The 18157-nt window shown below is 41.0% G+C and overlaps 1 protein-coding gene and 1 pseudogene across 6 annotated transcripts in view; both read right to left on the minus strand.

The window, feature by feature from the left end:
- Window positions 1-18157, minus strand: part of CSMD3 (CUB and Sushi multiple domains 3) — a 1342864-nt gene that overhangs the window by 250047 nt on the left and 1074660 nt on the right. The gene's annotated exons all lie outside the window — the stretch shown is intronic.
- Window positions 13195-13251, minus strand: LOC130274738 (U6 spliceosomal RNA; annotated as a pseudogene).

Here is an 18157-nt window from a genome sequence, read left to right on the forward strand (position 1 = left end):
CAGAAGGTAAATGGGAAATTTTTAAATCAACTCTAAATAACTATACAGCTAAATATATGCCAAAGGGGAACACATATAAACGATTAAAACTAAATCCTACATGGCTGACAAATGATGTTAAAAGAGCAATAAACAACAAAAAAATAGCCTTCAAAAAATTCAAATCTGATGGGTCAGCTATAACATTTAAACAGTACAAAGAGCTTAATAAAATCTGTAAAAATTTTATAAAAACTGCAAAAATTCAAAATGAGAGACAGGTGGCCAAAGAAAGCAAAACTAATCCTAAATATTTTTTTTAGATATATAAATATATAAAAGGACAGAGCATGTAGGACCCCTTAATAATAATAATGGGGAGGTTGTCACGGGTGATCAAGAGAAGGCGGAGCTACTGAATGGGTTCATTAGTTCTGTAGGGAAGAAGGAGCTGACATTGGACAGGTCAGTGCTGGTAACACATCATGTAATGTACTGAACTGGCTTAATGTAGAGATGGTACAAGGTAAGTTAAGTAAAGTAAATGTAAGCAAATCTCCAGGGCCAGATGGATTGCACCCAGGAGTTCTTAGAGAGGTAAGTTCAGTAATATCTGTACCCCTGTTCATGATATTTAGAGATTCTCTGGGGTCTGGTATTGTGCCAAGGGACTGGCGCAAGGCGAATGTGGTACCAATCTTCAAGAAGAACTCTAGGTCTTCCCCAGGAAATTATAGACCGGTAAGTTTAACGTGCATTGTGGGTAAATTGTTTGAAGGATTTATAAGAGATTACATACAGGAATACATAGGGGATAATTGTATTATAACTGATAGCCAGCATGGGTTTACTAAGGATAGAAGTTATCAAACCGATCAAATTTCCTTTTATGAAGAGGTGAGTAGAAGCCTTGACAGAGGAATGGCTGTGGATATAGTGTTTCTGGATTTTGCTAAAGCATTTGATACTGTCCCTCATAGATGTCTGACAGGTAAGTTAAGGTCTTTGGGTTTGGAAACTTTAGTTTGTAACTGGATTGAACACTGGCTCATGGATCGTACCCAGACAGTGGTGGTCATTGATTGGTCCCCGGTTATTAGTGGTGTACCCCAAAGTTCAGTACTGGGACCGCTGCTGTTTAATTTATTTATCAATAATATAGAGGATGGTATTAACAGCTCTGTTTCTATCTTTGCAGATGACACTAAGCTTTGTAGCACGGTACAGTCTATAGAGGATGTGTATAGGTTACAAGATGACTTGGATAGACTAAGTGTCTGGGCATCCACTTGGCAAATGAGGTTCAATGTGGATAAATGTAAAGTTATGCATCTGGGTACTAATAACCTGCATGTGTCGTATGTCTTAGGGGGGATTAAACTGGCAGAGTCACTGGTAGAGAAGGATCTGGGTGTAATTGTAGATCACAGACTACAGAATAGCATGCAATGTCAGGCTGCTGCTTCCAAGGCCGGCAGGATATTGTCATGTATCAAAAGAGGCATGGACTCGAGGGACAGGGACATAATACTCCCCCTTTATAAAGCATTGGTACGGCCTCACCTGGAATATGCTGTTCAGTTTTGGTCACCAGTCCATAAAAGGGACACTGTGTTGCTGGAAAGGGTGCAGAGATGCACGACTAAACTAATATGGGGCATGGAACATCTTAGCTATGAGGAGCAATTAAAAGAGTTACAATTGTTTAGTCTTGAGAAGAGACGTTTAAGGGGGGATATGATAAACGTATATAAATATATTAATGGCCCATACAAAACATATAGAGAAAAACTGTTCTAGGTTAAGCCCCCTCAAAGGACAAGGGGGCACTCCCTCCGTTTGGAGAAGAAAGGGTTTAGTCTCAAAGGGTGACACGCCTTCTTTACCATAAAAACTGTGAATTTATTTATGTCTCGCTTGTGGGTGGGAGGAGGTGATTGGGGCCCCTTCTGTGGGAGGTAGAGTGGGCACCCTTGTCCTTATCAACAGGAACTTTGGGGGTGTAGTGGTGAACAAAGATATAGATGGAGAGGGTCACTGGGTCTGGGTCCATATTTGATAGGAAGGTCACGATATAGTGTGTGTATAGCTGTTATGCCCCCAATGGAGATAATAAGCAATTTGTTCAAGCTCTAGAGGCCAGGCTTCTGTGTGATTCCATCTCAAATAAAATTATAGGTGGGGATATGATTGCTGTGGCCATGTCCTTGCAGGATAGGAAAGGTGGAGCGGTGGACCGTTCTATTGCCAGATGTAGTGACCAAATTTACTCTTGTTTTATAGAGGCCTTGGGCTTCCGAGATCCCTGGCGGTTGATGCACCCAGACAGCAGAGATTTCACCCATTATTCACATAGTCATTCCTCTTGATCCTGGATTGATTATTTTCTGACTTCCCCAGATTTGATGGCTCGAGTAAAAAGCTCAGAGATTCATGATATGGCAATCTCGGACCATTCTCCAATTTCCCTATCCCTGTCTGATGCTTTCCCGAAGGGTGCAGATTTTCAGTGCTTATATGATAAAGGTTGAACATTTTATTGAGTCTCTGCAAAGCTGGTGGACAGAATTCTCGTGGCACAATAGGGAGCATGTTCCTGACGCTTCTCTCTACTGCAAATCGGCATAATCCGTTTTGAGGGATCATCTGATTGCGTTCATGTAGATTGTTAAAAAGAAGTCTCTCCACCACTTTCAGGAGGCTAGTAAATCACTGCAGCTGGCCTATACTCACTACATTTCCTGACCCACTACTTCCCCTTTACAGGCTTGGCAGGAGGCTAAAACCACTTTTGACCTTTGGTCAGAATTTAAAAGCATGGCATCCTTTTCCCGATTCAAAGCTGAGTTGTTTCGCTTTGGTAACAAGTCTGGCCACCTCCTTGCACGCCTAGCAAAGGGTTGCAGACCCCCTCAACACTTTCCTGCCCTTCGGGATGAGACAGATGTTCTTCATTCTGACCCCAAAGTAATTAACTCACTATTTGGCGATTTTTTTACATCCCTGTACTCCACTTCCCCTGCAGATACGACACTGGGTAGGACGTTTTTTGGAGTTGGTCTGGTTACCCTTTTCTGTCTGTGGACCAATGTGCCACTCTAAATGCTGACTTCTCGGAAGAAGAAGTCACTCAGGCCATAAAACACCTCCATAATGCCAAAGCTCCGGGCCCGGATGGGTTCTCGGGGGAAATTTTTAAAGTTTTGGTTAACCAGCGACTCCCCTAACGTCCTTCTTCAACCATTTCCTCAACACGGGCTCCCTGCCTCTCCACTCTAACACTGCTAATATTAAACTCCTTTTAAAGCCCAATAAAGATCCTCTACTCCCTCAATCATATTGCCCTATCTTGCTCATCAATCAAGATCTTAAATAGCACTCCAAAATCCTTGCTGACTGTTTGAGCATGTTCCTTCCCTCCCTCATAGGCCCTTCCCAAGTAGGCTTTGTGCGTAACTGCTCTGCAGTGACGAATATACGAAAGGTGTTGGGTGTTCTTGATAGAGTACAGCACCATCCCCTGCCTGAGGAATCACCCATGTTGTTAGCGCTTGATGCCGAAAAGGCATTTGATAACGTCCGATGGGACTGGCTGGGAAGTAACTGTCGCAGCTGGACTGCATAGCGTGCCCCGCTTTCTTCATGTTATTCTATTGGTGGCAAAGCGCGTTCTCCTTCAAGAGTGGATCAAGCCTGTCATGCCGGGTGTGGCTGATGTGGTTGAGGAACTGAAATCCTTCCTCGAGGTCGACAGACTCGACTCCGAACGGCATAGGGAGAGGAATGTGAAAAAATGATTTGCAAAGTGCAGAACTTTCATGGTAGCTCATTATACTAAAGCTCAGATGGAAGCGTTTGTGCTGCCATTTCAGAATACAGAGTGGTACTGTTTGGCAATGCTTAGTAACACATTAGACCCCTTACGCCTCCCTGACAATGTGAGGTGATGTGGTAGCCCATGGCTTGTGATATACTGTGTGGAGTATGCCGGAGACTAGCTTCTGTTACCTCTTTTTATCTCTTCTTTTTCTCATCTCTCCCCCCCCCCCTTCTTTCCCCCAACCCCACCCCACCTATATCTTTTTTTTTTCGTTCGTTGTGTCAGTGCTGGTGTTTTATGTTGGTGTGTGTGAAGGATGTTTGACTAGTAGTGCTGAAATTATGAACCTTTTCTTTTCTACGTATTTCTCTTGGCTAACCACTTTTGGCAACATGGGTACTGTATTACCCACATAGGTCCCTATTGTTCATATCGATCTGCTTTTCTTTCTGTACTACCGTATTATGATAAAAATTTGTGGAAATCCAATAAACAAAGTAAAAAAAAAACAGTGGTCACTTACTTTAATTGGTCAAGCAGTTGAAGAGTTATGCCTGTTTCCTCATCTATTGCAATTGAGGTGCTGTGAGCAATGGAGGCTAGGAGCCGACTCACCGAGCTCCCCTGCCTACTCAATATACACAACCTGGCCCGCTTTCTTTATGAATATTTTATTGACTTTACTCTCACATCACTAGAATATTAGAGTCTCTCGGGGGTGACAATGTCTTCACACCGCTGTCTTCTGGGTGTAGTGAGGAGCAGCAGTCATGGAGCCTCTAAATCTACTAAGAGGCATGAGTCTCTTAGAAAATTCAATAGACCAAAAAAGGGGTACTCCGGTGGAAAACTTTTTTTTTTCTTAAATCAACTGGTGCCAGAAAGTTAAACAGATTTGTAAATTACTTCTATTAAAAAATCTTAATCCTTCCAGTAATTAGCTGTATGCTACAGAGAAAATTCTTTTCTTTTTAAATTTATTTTCTGTCACAACCACAGTGCTCTCTGCTGACACCTCTGTCCATTTCAGGAACTTCTCAAAGCAGCATATGTTTGGTATGGGGATTTGCTCCTGCTCTGGACAGTTCCTAAAATGGACAGATGTGTAAGCAGAGAGTACTGTAGTCGTGACAGAAAAAAAAATAAAAAATAAAGAATTTCCTCTGTAGTATGCAGCCGGTAAAACTGCAAGTCCCTTTAACCCCATATCTCCACAACCCTTGTATATGCCTCTGAAAATTTAATTGGTAATTTAGTGTAAATAAACAAACAACTTGGCACATAGAATGTGTCGGCAGATAAGAACCATTTGGCCAATCTAGTCTGCTCAATAATCTGAATTCTATCAATAGTCACTGGCCCTATCTTATATGAAGCATAGCCTTATGCTTATCCCATGCATCACGATGCTCTGGCCCCTGTATCACCCGTCATTATGCACAGAGCGATTTTGACATCTTATCCCCTATTCTTTGGATAGGGGATAAGATGTCTAGGGGCGGAGTGCCCCTTTAAGGTCCTTTAACCTTTCCTGGTAGGTTTTATCCTGCAATCCATGTACTAGTTTAGTATCTTCTATGAACTCTCTCTAGAGTATCTATATCCTTCTGGAGATACGGCCTCCAGTACTGCGCACAATACTCCAAATGGGACCTCACCAGTGTTCTGTACAGCGGCATGAGCACTTCTCTCTTTCTACTGCTTATACCTCTCCCTATACATCCAAGCATTTTGCTAGAATTTCATGCTGCTCTATTACATTGTCTTCCTACCTTTAAGTCTTCTGAAATAATTACTCCTAAATCCCTCTCCTCAGAAACTGAGGTCAGGACTGTGTCAAATATTCTATATTCTGCCCAAGAGTTTTTACGCCTCAGGTGCATTATCTTGCACATAAATTTCAGTTGCCAGAGTTCTGACCATTCTTCTAGTTTTCCTAAATCCTTTTCCATTTTGCAGATCCCTCCAGAAACATCAAAGCTGTTACATATCTTTGTGTCATCAGCAAAAAGACATACCTTACCATCGAGACCTTTTGTTATATCAATAATGAATATATTAAACAAAATTGGTCCCAGTACAGATCCCTGAGGTCCCCACTGGTAACAAGACCTTGCTCTGAATATTCTTCATTGACTACAACCCTCTGTTGTCTGTCACTCAGCCACTGCCTAATCCACTCAACAATATGGGAGTCCAAGCTCAAAGACTGTAGTTTATTGAGAAATCTTCTATGTGGGACAGTGTCAAAAGCCTTACTAAAATCTAGATATGCAATGTCTACTCCACATGCAGTAAAGTTGAAAATATTATTCTGCAATCCAAAATTAAGGGTAATGTTTTTTTCAATTTAGACCTTCATCAGACTGGATTGCTGCGGAGCAAGGAGGGGTTAAAGGGGTACTCCACAGGGAAAAAAAATGTTTTTAACTAACTGATGACAGGAAGTTAAACAGATTTGTAAATTACTTCTATTAAAAAATCTTTATCCTTCCAGTACTTATAAGCTTCTGTATGCTCCACCACAGGAAGTTTTTTTCTTTTTGAATTTCCTTTTTGTCTGACCACATTGCTCTCTGCTGACACCTCTCTCTATGTCAGGAACTGTCCAGAGCAGGATAGATTTGCTAGGGGTATTTGTTCCTACTCTGGACCGTTTATAAAATGGACAGAAGTGTCAGCAGAGAGCACTGTGGTCAGACAGAAAGGTTGTAAGTACTAGAAGGATTAATATTGTTTTTATAGAAATAATTTACAAATCTGTTTAACTTCCTGGTAACTGATTTAGAAAAAAAAAGTTCTCCAGCGGAGTTCCCCTTTAAGGATCAAAAACGGTCAAGTACCATGTCCTGAGGTAAGTGATGTGGCAACCAAAGTCAACATGCAACTTTTGTTGCCACACCACTTACCTCAGAACATGGTACTTGACTGTTCTTCCTCCTTAAGAACTACCTGCTCCGCAGCTATCCAATCTGATGAAGGTCTAAATTGACCTAAACGTTACCCTTAATTTTGGATTGCAGAATAAATACTTTCAACTTTTCACTGCAAGTGGAGTGCCTTGTTGTTTATTTGTTTGCATACACTGATTGGGACCCTTCCTGTGCCGTAATCTTTCTGTTAGGTAATTGAGTGTAACCATTTCTCTCTCCAATAGGTAGTGTCCCCCAATCTGCACTCTATGACACAATCCAGTTAGTGTTACCAGACACACATACTATTGACAAGAGGGATCATACCACCTATTGTTAAATTGTTTAAACTTTCCCCGGATGGAAAAGCAGAAATACTCGTTGATACTGCAGACAGATAATGCACATGAATAATGTTAATAAACTTGAATATTACAAAAGTTGAAGTTGCAGGCAATAATGGACTGATAAACAGCATAGTGGTGATCCAGCTGAGCCTTCAAAAATACCACCCTGACGGATGTGATGATGGAAATATCATCCAGAAATGAATTCAGAGATCAAATAGAAAAGCTATGAATGAGCCAAATGCAAAGTGTCCTTTGTTTGCAGTTTGGCTGGTTGCTGTATGTCAGACAGCTGGGTAATCTTACAGTCTCTGTGAATCCCAATGAAACTAGCCAAGAACTTCACCTGACTCTCACTGTTGTATTTGTCTGATTTTACTATAATTCGCAGCAATTCAAAACAGGATTATAAGGATTGTGAATTTATTTTGGGCTGTATTGTTCTGCTGTTTGGCCCATTTTACTAAGGAGTGAGGGCCACCCCATATCCAAAATATAAGAATGCTGAGCACCGCGGATGTGTGAACATTGCTATATTAATTCATACTATATGGTTATTTCTTCTTTACATTTATGGATATTACATTTCTCTCCCACTTGGTGTAGTTTATCATAAAACTGGAAATATGGCCCCATGAAGATAACATGAAATTACAAATACAAAAATAAAGCATTGCAAACAAATCCTGATGTAAAAAATGTGTAAAACGTTTGCTGGGACTGGGACCTGTTTATTTCAGATGTTGAAAGCCTAGGTAACTGTGTTTTATTCATTGAATACATAGCACTAGCTAATCCCCCCCCCCCCCATTTTCTTTGTTTAATCTTATTGTGCTCTATTACTAGAGACGGACTGAGCCTAACAACAGACAAAGACCAGCAGTTTGCAAGGGAGTGAGACACCTAGTGGCCAAGATTTTAAAGCTGTTTTGGGGGGTGAGAAGTCTGTTTTTGTAAATTGTTTTACAAATATATTAGACATCACCTAGTTAATCAGTGAAGGGCACTTATTTGATATAACAATGGCCATTCAAAGGGGTTTTCCATTGTTGCATCAAATATGTACATTGTCCAAATAGAACCAACACCACTACAACACACTATAGGAAGCGCACATTGAAACGAAATCCATTGAGATACAAAAAAAAAAAAAAAAAAGAAAAGAAAAAAACACAAAACTTTGTCTGGGGTATTCCAGCAAAAAAAAAAAATAAATAAAAAAAATTATATATATATATATATATATATATATATATATATATATATATACATATAATTTTGTTGTTTTGCTGGAATACCCCAGACAAAGTTTTTTTTTTTTTTTTGTATCTCAATGGATTTCGTTTCAATGTGCGCTTCCTATAGTGCTGGGTGCAGGACTTGCCTACCTAACCAATCACTGACCGAGAATACAGCTTCACTACAGCTTCCAGTGATTGGCTGAATGAGCAGGCCCTGCACCAAGTACTTGTCTCAGAAGCAGGAAGAAGGGAAAAGATTGGGGACTGGAGGGAGGTGATCAGGAGCTTCGGAGGACCAGCTTGGGACCAGGGTTAGGTAACTATTTTCTTTCTATTGTTTTTTTATTTTATTTATTTATTTCAAGCTGGATAACTTATTTAAAAGGGTACTCTACTGCCCCAGCATTCTTAACATTTTGTTCCGAACACTGGGTGTGGGCTGCGGGGTTGTGACGCCACCCCCATACCCCTTGTGACATAACGACCACAACCCCTAAATGCAAGTCTATAGGAGGGGGAGCGGCGGATGCCACGCCCCCTCCCATATACTTACATTAAGGGGGCATGGCTTGGTATGACGTCACGAGGGGCATGGTCATAACGTCACAATCCCCGCACCCAGTGTTCGGAACAAAATGTTATGAACCCTGGGGCAGTGGAGTACCCCTTTAAAGGGGTATTCCAGGATTTGTTTTATTTGGCTATACTACAGGGGCTGTAAAGTTAGTGTAGTTCATAATATAGTGTCTGTACCTGTGTGTGATGGTTTTCTCACAATTCTTCTGTGATTTTCACTCCAATATTTATTTTTAACAGCATACAAAATGACTGTTGTCTCAGATTTTTCCCAGCTTGCAATGTGGCCGGGACCTTACTCACTAGTCAGCTGATGACAGGGAGCCTGACTGCTTCAATGGGTGGAGCGATCGCTTGGTGGGAAAGAGATCAATCTGTAACTAATGCAACAACTGTAGGCACCCTGATTGAAAACCACATGTCTTTTGAATGGATTCAGCTCATTTATGTTTCAATGGTTGGGTTGGCTGATGTGTGGGAGGGAGGAAATGGAATTATGGGATTTGTAGGCAAAAGAAGAAAACTCAAACAGGAAATACCAGTTCACAAAAAGCTAGCCACAGTATTATGGTAATCTCACAACATAACCATTTAGCCCCAAGACAAGCACAGATCCTTCCTAAGCATGTCCATTACTGTCTGCCAGGTACGTACTAAAATCACCTTATGGTGGATAACCCTTTAAGGAGAGCTAAAAACAAACACTTCACAGAGATTCTTTAAAACATTATTAATGAATAAACATCCACTGCAACAAAAGTCCCTCATAATATCAAATGATAGCGGTGTCCAAAAAAAACGTGCATCATTGCAAAAGGAGATAATGTACTAGACCAGTCCCTAGTAACATTGCAGAACAAGTTGCCCTACATGTATCAACACAACCTTTTGTGCAACTTATTTATTATTTTTCTCATTTGGTATAAATGATGATATTTATATTTCTTCTTTATAAGACACAGTTATGTAGATAATTTCCTAGTATTTGTTCTTTTCTACTATCGATCTTTGGTTAATGCAAAGGGGATTAGTTTTCTTTGATTTCCTATACTTGTACATTAGGCATTCATCATTCACATTGAGCATTGAGCTGACGGCTTATCGAGCATGTGTTGGCCTCTCTAACAGGAGTTCTTCATCACAGCTACAGCATAAGCTGATAAGAATGTGCACTGTATACTTCTGGATGCCAGGTCCACAAGCCATGTGGGCTCTCCTTTTGATGCTATATGTGTGTGTGTATATATATATATATATATATATATATATATATATATATACACACACCGTATATACTTGAGTATAAGCAGAGTTTTTCCAGCACATTTTTCGTGCTGAAAACGCCCCCCCTCGGCTTATACTCGAGTGAAATCTCAGCCTGTCAATCCCTTCTCAGTGGTCTTCAACCTGCGGACCTCCAGATGTTGCAAAACTACAACTCCTACAACTCCACTGCGGCCTTCGTCATCATTCAGACACCCAGAAGGGTGAGCTGGTCCGGGCCATCTATGCTGTAGGGACCGTCCGGTGGGGAGGGTTAGTCGTTCCGGGCTGTCCCTTTTCATCCGGGGGGGCCCTCTTCTCCGCGCTCCGGGCCTTCCCCAGACTAGTGACGTTGCCTTGACGACGACGCACAGGGACACGCATGAACGTCCCTGTGCATCGTCGTCAAGGCAACGTCACTAGTCCGGGGCCGGGCCCGGAGCAGAGAAGAGGGCCCCCCGGTGAAAATGGACAGGCCGGAACGACTAACCCTCCCCACCGGACTGTCCCTGCAGCATAGATGGCCCGGACCAGCTCACCCTTCCTCCCCACCGAGGGGAGGTGAGTAGAAAACTAAAGGGGGAGGGATGATGACGGGGGTCTGGATGATGACCAAGGCCGCAGTGGTCTTCAACCTGTGGATCTCCAGAGGTTTCAAAACTACAACCCCCAGCATGCCCGGACAGCCAATGGCTGTTCGGGCATGCTGGGAGTTGTAGTTTTGCAACATCTTGAGGTCCGCAGGTTGAAGACCACTGATGAAGGGATCGACAGGCGGTGATGATGAAGTGGGGGGATGATGACGGGGGTCTGGATGATGACATGGGGGATGATGTATTTCCCCCCCTAGGCTTATAGTTGAGTCAAAAACTTTACTTTTCCAGGGTTTTTGGGGTGAAATTAGGGGCCTTGGCTTATACTCGAGTATATACGGGGGTGTGTGTATATATATATATATATATATATATATATATATATATATATATATTTTTTTTTTTTTTTTTTCTTTTGCCATGCGTTTGTTTTTTACTGGTCATATACAGCCATCAATTACACCTGAGGAAACCACTACGTAAGGTGACAATACTTGTCGGGCACCCTGTACTCCAATCTTTCTAGAACAATGCTATAGTACAACCTCTTACCACTTTTCAAGTATTTTTGGCCACAGGTTCTATTTGTTATTTATTTTGATTTTACACATGGTTTGATGGCAGTGTTTTTTTTACTTATGGTTATTTACATAGTTATTTTGCACCCTGTACAATTAGAAGGAGATATGTATTAGATTATTATAGATTATTTTATACATTATAAATGTATTAGATTATTAGAAGGGGATATGTATTAGATTATTATAGATTATTTTTTATACATTATACATGTATTCGATTATTAGATCATTTTTATTTTAATCTTTTTGTAAGGTTTGTTTAGGCTTTATTCAGGGGCTTTATTTTCAGTTGGTATCCATTCCTTAATATTGTTCAAATGAATTCCTGTGATGCATTTAACCATTTGTAACTTCCTTGAGGTACCTTTTCTGTAAATTATGTAATAAACTTGTTAGGCTTGGTTCACATATGTCCAGCATCCGGCATAGTTGAACTCAGCCTAAATCTCGACTCAACTGATGCCAAAACTGATGACAACGTGCATCAGTTGTCATCAGTTGTATGACATCCGGTGTCCATTGTTTCTTGCACCGGACAGGGGTACGCAACAAGCTGTGTTCCCCTGTGCGATGATGTCTGACATTTTCAACCATCAGGTATCAAAATTGGGATGCTGGATGATTGTGAACTGTCCCATTCAAATGAATGGGATCAGTTACAGCAACAGTTTTCCTCCAGTGCACGCCAGAGGGAAACTATGCTGGACGCCTAATATATTAGAACCCAGCCTTACTGATTATTCATTTGCATTGCACATTACTATATTGGGTTGGAGTGCCGTTGTTTTTCATGACATCAATTCCCACACATATGCTGTACAAGCAAAAAATGTTTGCAGGTACTTTTTGATGAAAAAAAGCAAAACAATGAGTGTATTTTTAAAATATTTAGATCACAAAGGGTCTGGAACATAGCAGGGGTTCCCCTTCTACTATATTTATGTGGTAGCTTGGGAGGTGTAGGGTATGGGGAGTGTAGCTGTGCAGGTAATAAAGGGTGCTTGTTAACCCTTGCTATTCGTGACGCCAGGGTGAGGGCTCCTCAATAAAGTTTTTCCTATCGCCGCCCTTCCCAGGAACGATAGGGAGGTAGATGATACCGAGTTTAAGTAGTGAGTAATAATGGATTGTCCACAACCGGAAAGCTTCTGAAACAGCGTCAACTTTACTGAAGATTTTCTGTACACTTCATCAATATAACAGTCTCTCATCAATACAGCTTCCTTTTGGAGATTGACAATGGTTGGGACTTTAGCTTTAAGAGTCTCTAGACTATTGCGCTGCTCCACTGGATTTAGAGAATTATTTGCGGTCCAGTAGTCAGGCTAGTATTAGCAGGAATTAGTATAAGACTCCCGATTTTTGGTTCTGCTGAGGCCATAGGTTTTGAGGCCTAGCGTGTCGTTGAAAGTTGCGTAGCAACCCAAGAGAGCGATAATTGGACGCAGCTCCCTTATATGGGCAGGGGCTGGACTAACGCTAATTGGTCCATACGGATGTCAATCACTATAACAGAGAATGCTGAGTAACACGTGACCCAAGGACCTCCCAAGGTCCTGCAACATACCATAGAGGTTACTAACTTAATCACATGACCGCAGGTCCTGCGATGCTGAACAAGGTAAGTAATATACATTCCTATATAATATAGATAGAATTACTAATATATACATTTATTAATATGCAAGTTAAACTTAAGGAGAGGCAACTAAGGGCTGTCTCACCTGAGGAACCCTACCTGAGCGTAGTTACTCTGACTTTGGGGACCTCTACACAAGGTACCGGATGCAATACGGTACCAGGACACCACATTTATTTGCCTTATAGCCCTATTACTCAGAGTAATTGTGGGCCAAACGGGACAATATTTCCTTTTTTTTTCTTAAATATGGAACACTTCACAAATTTGCGTGTCATCCTTGTGCAGGGGCCATGCTGTCAACAGTTGAGATGGCACAGGGTCTCACTCCTGAGACCTATCGCAAGTGATAATCCTGTGATGTGCACAGCAGCACATTTTCACTCCCCGGCTGGCCATCATGGACTTATGCAGTGAACGGGTTGTATTCGATTGACAGTCGAAGAATGACGCATACTGCCGTCCACTTCACCCGACTCAGGATTGAAACCTTGTGCGCTCCTTACTTTTGATATGTCTGGACAACATGTAAAAACTTGACACTTTAAATTTAACAACTATAGAATTGTGCCCATGTTTTGTTGTCATCGCTATCCATACATCTTGTCAAATATTAGTCTTTCCAAAAACAGATATTTCCCCCTCATGTCCCCAGCCCATTGGCTGCATTCTCAGGGGACATGGTGGGGGGCTGGGGGGAGATATGTTTTTGGAAAGACATATTTCACAAGACATATAGTTAGAGATGACAATAAAACATTAGTTTAATAAATGAGTGGTGCTTTGGTTTAATGTCATCGCTTTATAAGCTTCCAAATACCATTAAAGCCAATACGATTCCGGAATACAAATGAGTTCACCTTTCCATGACGTCCATGTGGGGAGTGCGGCCAATACATCAAGCCTCCCTCTCCTTTCTCTTTTATTACAGGGAAGATTATTTTAAATGACAGAATTAAATTTCTCCTTTCAGCACAATTAAACCTTTTCTCCATATTTCGGGATATATTAGCAGTTGCTGCTCTTCCAAAAAAAATTAAAAAAATGCTCATTTAGAAATGCAGAAAGTTTGCAATTTCTTCCAATTATAGTATTAAATTGTTTTGTCAAGAATTAATGATTTCATTCTGCCAAATAAATGACTTTTTGCAAATACTGGAGCATGTTTCTTTCGTGTTAGCTTACTCGCTGTCCCTTAATCCTAAACCATCTCCTGGAGCACATTAGATATGTCTTCCGCAAATAAAAAAATAAAAAAAAGATTGACAATATCTCTGGCAATTATTGTATATTTAAAGGGGAAAACAGGCTTTAGAGGGAACCTGTCACATAATGGGGTTTATTTACTAAGAGTGGAGTGGAGTTTTCTTTGTGAGTTTTGATTTTCGACAGGTATTTTCCAGTGTACTTACGAAGGTTCCCTACATTTTGCACTCTTTCCTATGTTTTGCTTTTTTACACATGCTCTGATCTGTCGGTTTTTCCTCAGCTCAAATCCACCACATTTTCTGTGGCAACATTAGTAAATATGTTGGGATTTTTTAAACTGTTGGGGACATGCCCCTTTTGTCAGGGCCATGCCCACTTTCTCCCATGGCCATGCCCCTTTTTCAGGTTTTTCTTGTAAAATGGAGGGTTTTGGTTTTTTTTGGTCGCAAATTGTCTCCGCTGGCCCAGCATTCGGAACATTTTTGAGCAGGTAGTGGGGTTGTGGCGTCATGGCCATGCCCCTCATGATATCACACCACGACCCCTCAATGCAGGTCTACAGGAGGGGGTGTGATGGCCACCACGCCCCCTCACATAGACTCTCATTGAGGGGGCATGACATGATGTCACGAGGAGCGTGGCAATGACATCACAACCCCGCCGCCTGCACCCAGAAATCTAAATGGATGCCGGGTGCTGCACAGAGATCATGGTGGTCCCACCGGCAGGACCCCCTGTGATCATACATCTTATCCCCTATCCTTTGGATAGGGGATAAAATGTCTAGGGGCAGAGTACCACTTTAAAGTGCTGTTGTCACGTAAAAAAGAAAAAAAAAAAACTTTTGACACGTCCTAGAGACATGTCAAAAGTTTTGATTGGTCAGGGTTTGGGAGCTGAGATCCCCGACGATCACAAGAACAAGTGGGGAGACCCCTGACATCTCTAGGACAGTGAGAAAAAGATCACTGAGAGCAGGAAGTAAATTGCATGGTTATCTCCGCTCATTCTCCTAATTGGTGGGGGTCTCAGCACCTAGACCCCGACCAATTAACAAAGGTGATGGTGGCCATTTGTATCAATGAGTTCCAAGTTTTATTGAATATTTATATATTTGCTCATATAGAATGATTCCTAGATGTACAGTTTGACACATATACTTACTAACGTAATATAAATATATATTTTTAACTTAGTAAAGTTTTCTTTTCTGTGAAACATAAACCTGCTACATGGATGGGAGCATAGACAATTGCTGCATACTGCCATATTAACATATTTAATGGATAGCACAGTGCAGTTCACACCCAAGCTCCTTGCAGTAGCTGATTTAATGAGGGCCTGTGGCCAACCTCCAAAAAAATTAGATTATCACAAAACAGCTTAGGATGCCTTCATCACACATTTTTTACAGTTTCTCGATAAACTGGTCCATTCCTGAGATTTTATAGTTTTTCGGACAATTCAGGAAATCAGTCAGATGGAGGTAAACATACTTTTAATAATAGGAGTGAATCAGGTGATGGGGTTTTACAGTAATGGGGTGTGTATTAGACATATACACCCCTCAATTTTATGCATTCACACCTCCTGACTGTATAATCCCGCCCATCACCTGATGGTCACTACTATCATTAAAAATAAGTGCCCATCTGACTGATTCTCTGAATTGTCAGACAAACTATAAACCTTCATATCTCAGGAATAGAGGGTCCTATCAAGAAACTGTAACGAGGTGTATGATCAGAGTACCCTAAACAATTAAATGACAAATCAATCTTTTTGAGGGCTGTCCACAGGTACTCTTTAAATGTATGAATATGAATCCTTGAACATGGTGACTGTGCACGTTTTGAGTGTATATGGCATAGTACTATATATAGAGTTATATATATAGCAGTATTAATGAACCAACACAAGTCTTTCGAGCCATCCAGAATTTCAATATGCATCATATTTCTGCTGGGTTTATGCAGAATACAACTAAAAAAACATAGCATGTTCCATTGAAGTCATGTTATAAAGAAGAATTGCTGCTATAAGAGAATATCTTTATAATATATGGTCTTTCCGCACACACAGCACAGACTTCAGGAGCATGGAGTCAGCAATCTGATGTGCTTGTAACTGGCTTTATTTGAGAATTCCAGTCAAAATGAACTAATCCCCTATCCACAGGATAGGGGAAAGTAGTGGATCTCCGGAACGGGACACCAACTCTCTTAGTGGGGAGCATGTCATTTACTAGTAGACAGCAGGCGCTGAATTCATTTCTATGGTAGTGCTGTACTGGAGTCTCTTCGGTGCCCCTGTAGAAATGAATGGAGTACATGTTGTGTACCGCACGTGCTCCTCACTGATTGCTGGTTCCCGTTCCAGAGATAATGGTGGGTCTGACTGCTGGGAGCCAACGGTCAGACCCCCTGCAATCAGTTACTTATCACTAGTGGATTTTTTTTAATGGAAATTTATGTGAACTTATACGAATATTTAAGCAAACGTTTATGCGAATATCGGCACTACCAGACTGGACACTGATCCCTCTCTTCTTTTAGGTGAAAGATATAATTGCGCATGTGCACCATGCAAATTTCACTACGAATTTTCACATGAAAAAAAAAAAAAAAAGAGGACGAACATAGCAAATATGCGAATTTCTCGACCATAGGACGAATATTCATCCATATATTTGCAAAATATCGCAAGAATCCCATGGATGTGGGATGAGTTCATTTTGGCTGGAGTTCTCCTTTAAAGCAGAGGTTCACATTAAATACTAGTGAGTGGTCAGGCATGAACAACTAAAAAAATGTTAAGTGGAACATCCGTACATATCCCAACTTCTTGTCCATTAAAAGAATCGACATTTTAATTTATAGCCTTTTTAGAGAGAGAACCTGAGAAAACTGTTACTCTAGCAAAGCTTTTAGCTAATACTTCATAGTAAATCACTGGAGGCCGGGGTGGGATTTTAACACCGCATAGTATGTTACACTTTTCAGCGGCTCATTTGGGGAAATGTCATCCTGTCATAGGTAATGTACATCTCTATGTCAAACCCAGATGTCTTCACTAGCATGTGACATTGCATGAGCAGATGTTTAAGAATATGTTTTATGAGGTGATTGTGATGTATGACAGTATAGGATGTTCACAGGTGAATGCCACTAACTAGTTGTCAGTACAGAGACAAAGGAATATCATGTGCGGTGTTGCATATAGGAATAACTCATCCGGTGTTTTATTACTTCATGTATCTTCTCATCCGTAAACTACTGGTTTGGTGAATATTTATCCATTGGGACCCATATGTGCTCTTATATTTACGATGGTCCATTTCCAGCCCCCAGGGTCACCAAGTGTTTATTTATACCCGAGTGTGAAGGAAATATCAACTGTTATTGACCTTGATAAAACAAATATCATCTCTCCTCACATACCCTGAAATTCTTCTCCAATGTGCTCTAAGACATATAGATGTGTTTACCCTTATCCTTTCACAATTTAACATTTGCATTTTTAACATTGACCTCTCCCCGCCCCAGGATGTATGAATACGTCCCAGCTGCTGACAAATTAGGGCAACAAGATGTATGCATATGTCCTAGCGATATCCTGCACAGGGAAATGCACTGCAGGAGATTAGTGGCGGCGCTAATCACAGCTGATCATGGCATCTATGGGATTTATAGGGGAAAGGGGCTCCCCTGTTCCCCAACAGTGATCGCAGAATCCCATAAGTTCCCATGGCAGGAGGCCAGCTGATGGCCTCCTGTCTGTCTAGTACGGCAGCCTGTGAGGTCCAGCCAAAGTCTGGATCGCACAGGATGTCAGTGTATACTGAGAGTTATACTGTGCTGCAGTACAGATGAACTGTTGCATAGTATAACAGGCAAAAAGGAAAAAGTGTAAAAAATATATGGTTTTTAAACTAATAAAGTGTAAAAATAAAAAAAATAAATGCCCCTTTCATAATAAAGCTCTGTATTATCACCAA

Source organism: Hyla sarda, chromosome 5, assembly GCF_029499605.1.
Source record: "Hyla sarda isolate aHylSar1 chromosome 5, aHylSar1.hap1, whole genome shotgun sequence".
Lineage (NCBI taxonomy): Eukaryota > Metazoa > Chordata > Amphibia > Anura > Hylidae > Hyla > Hyla sarda.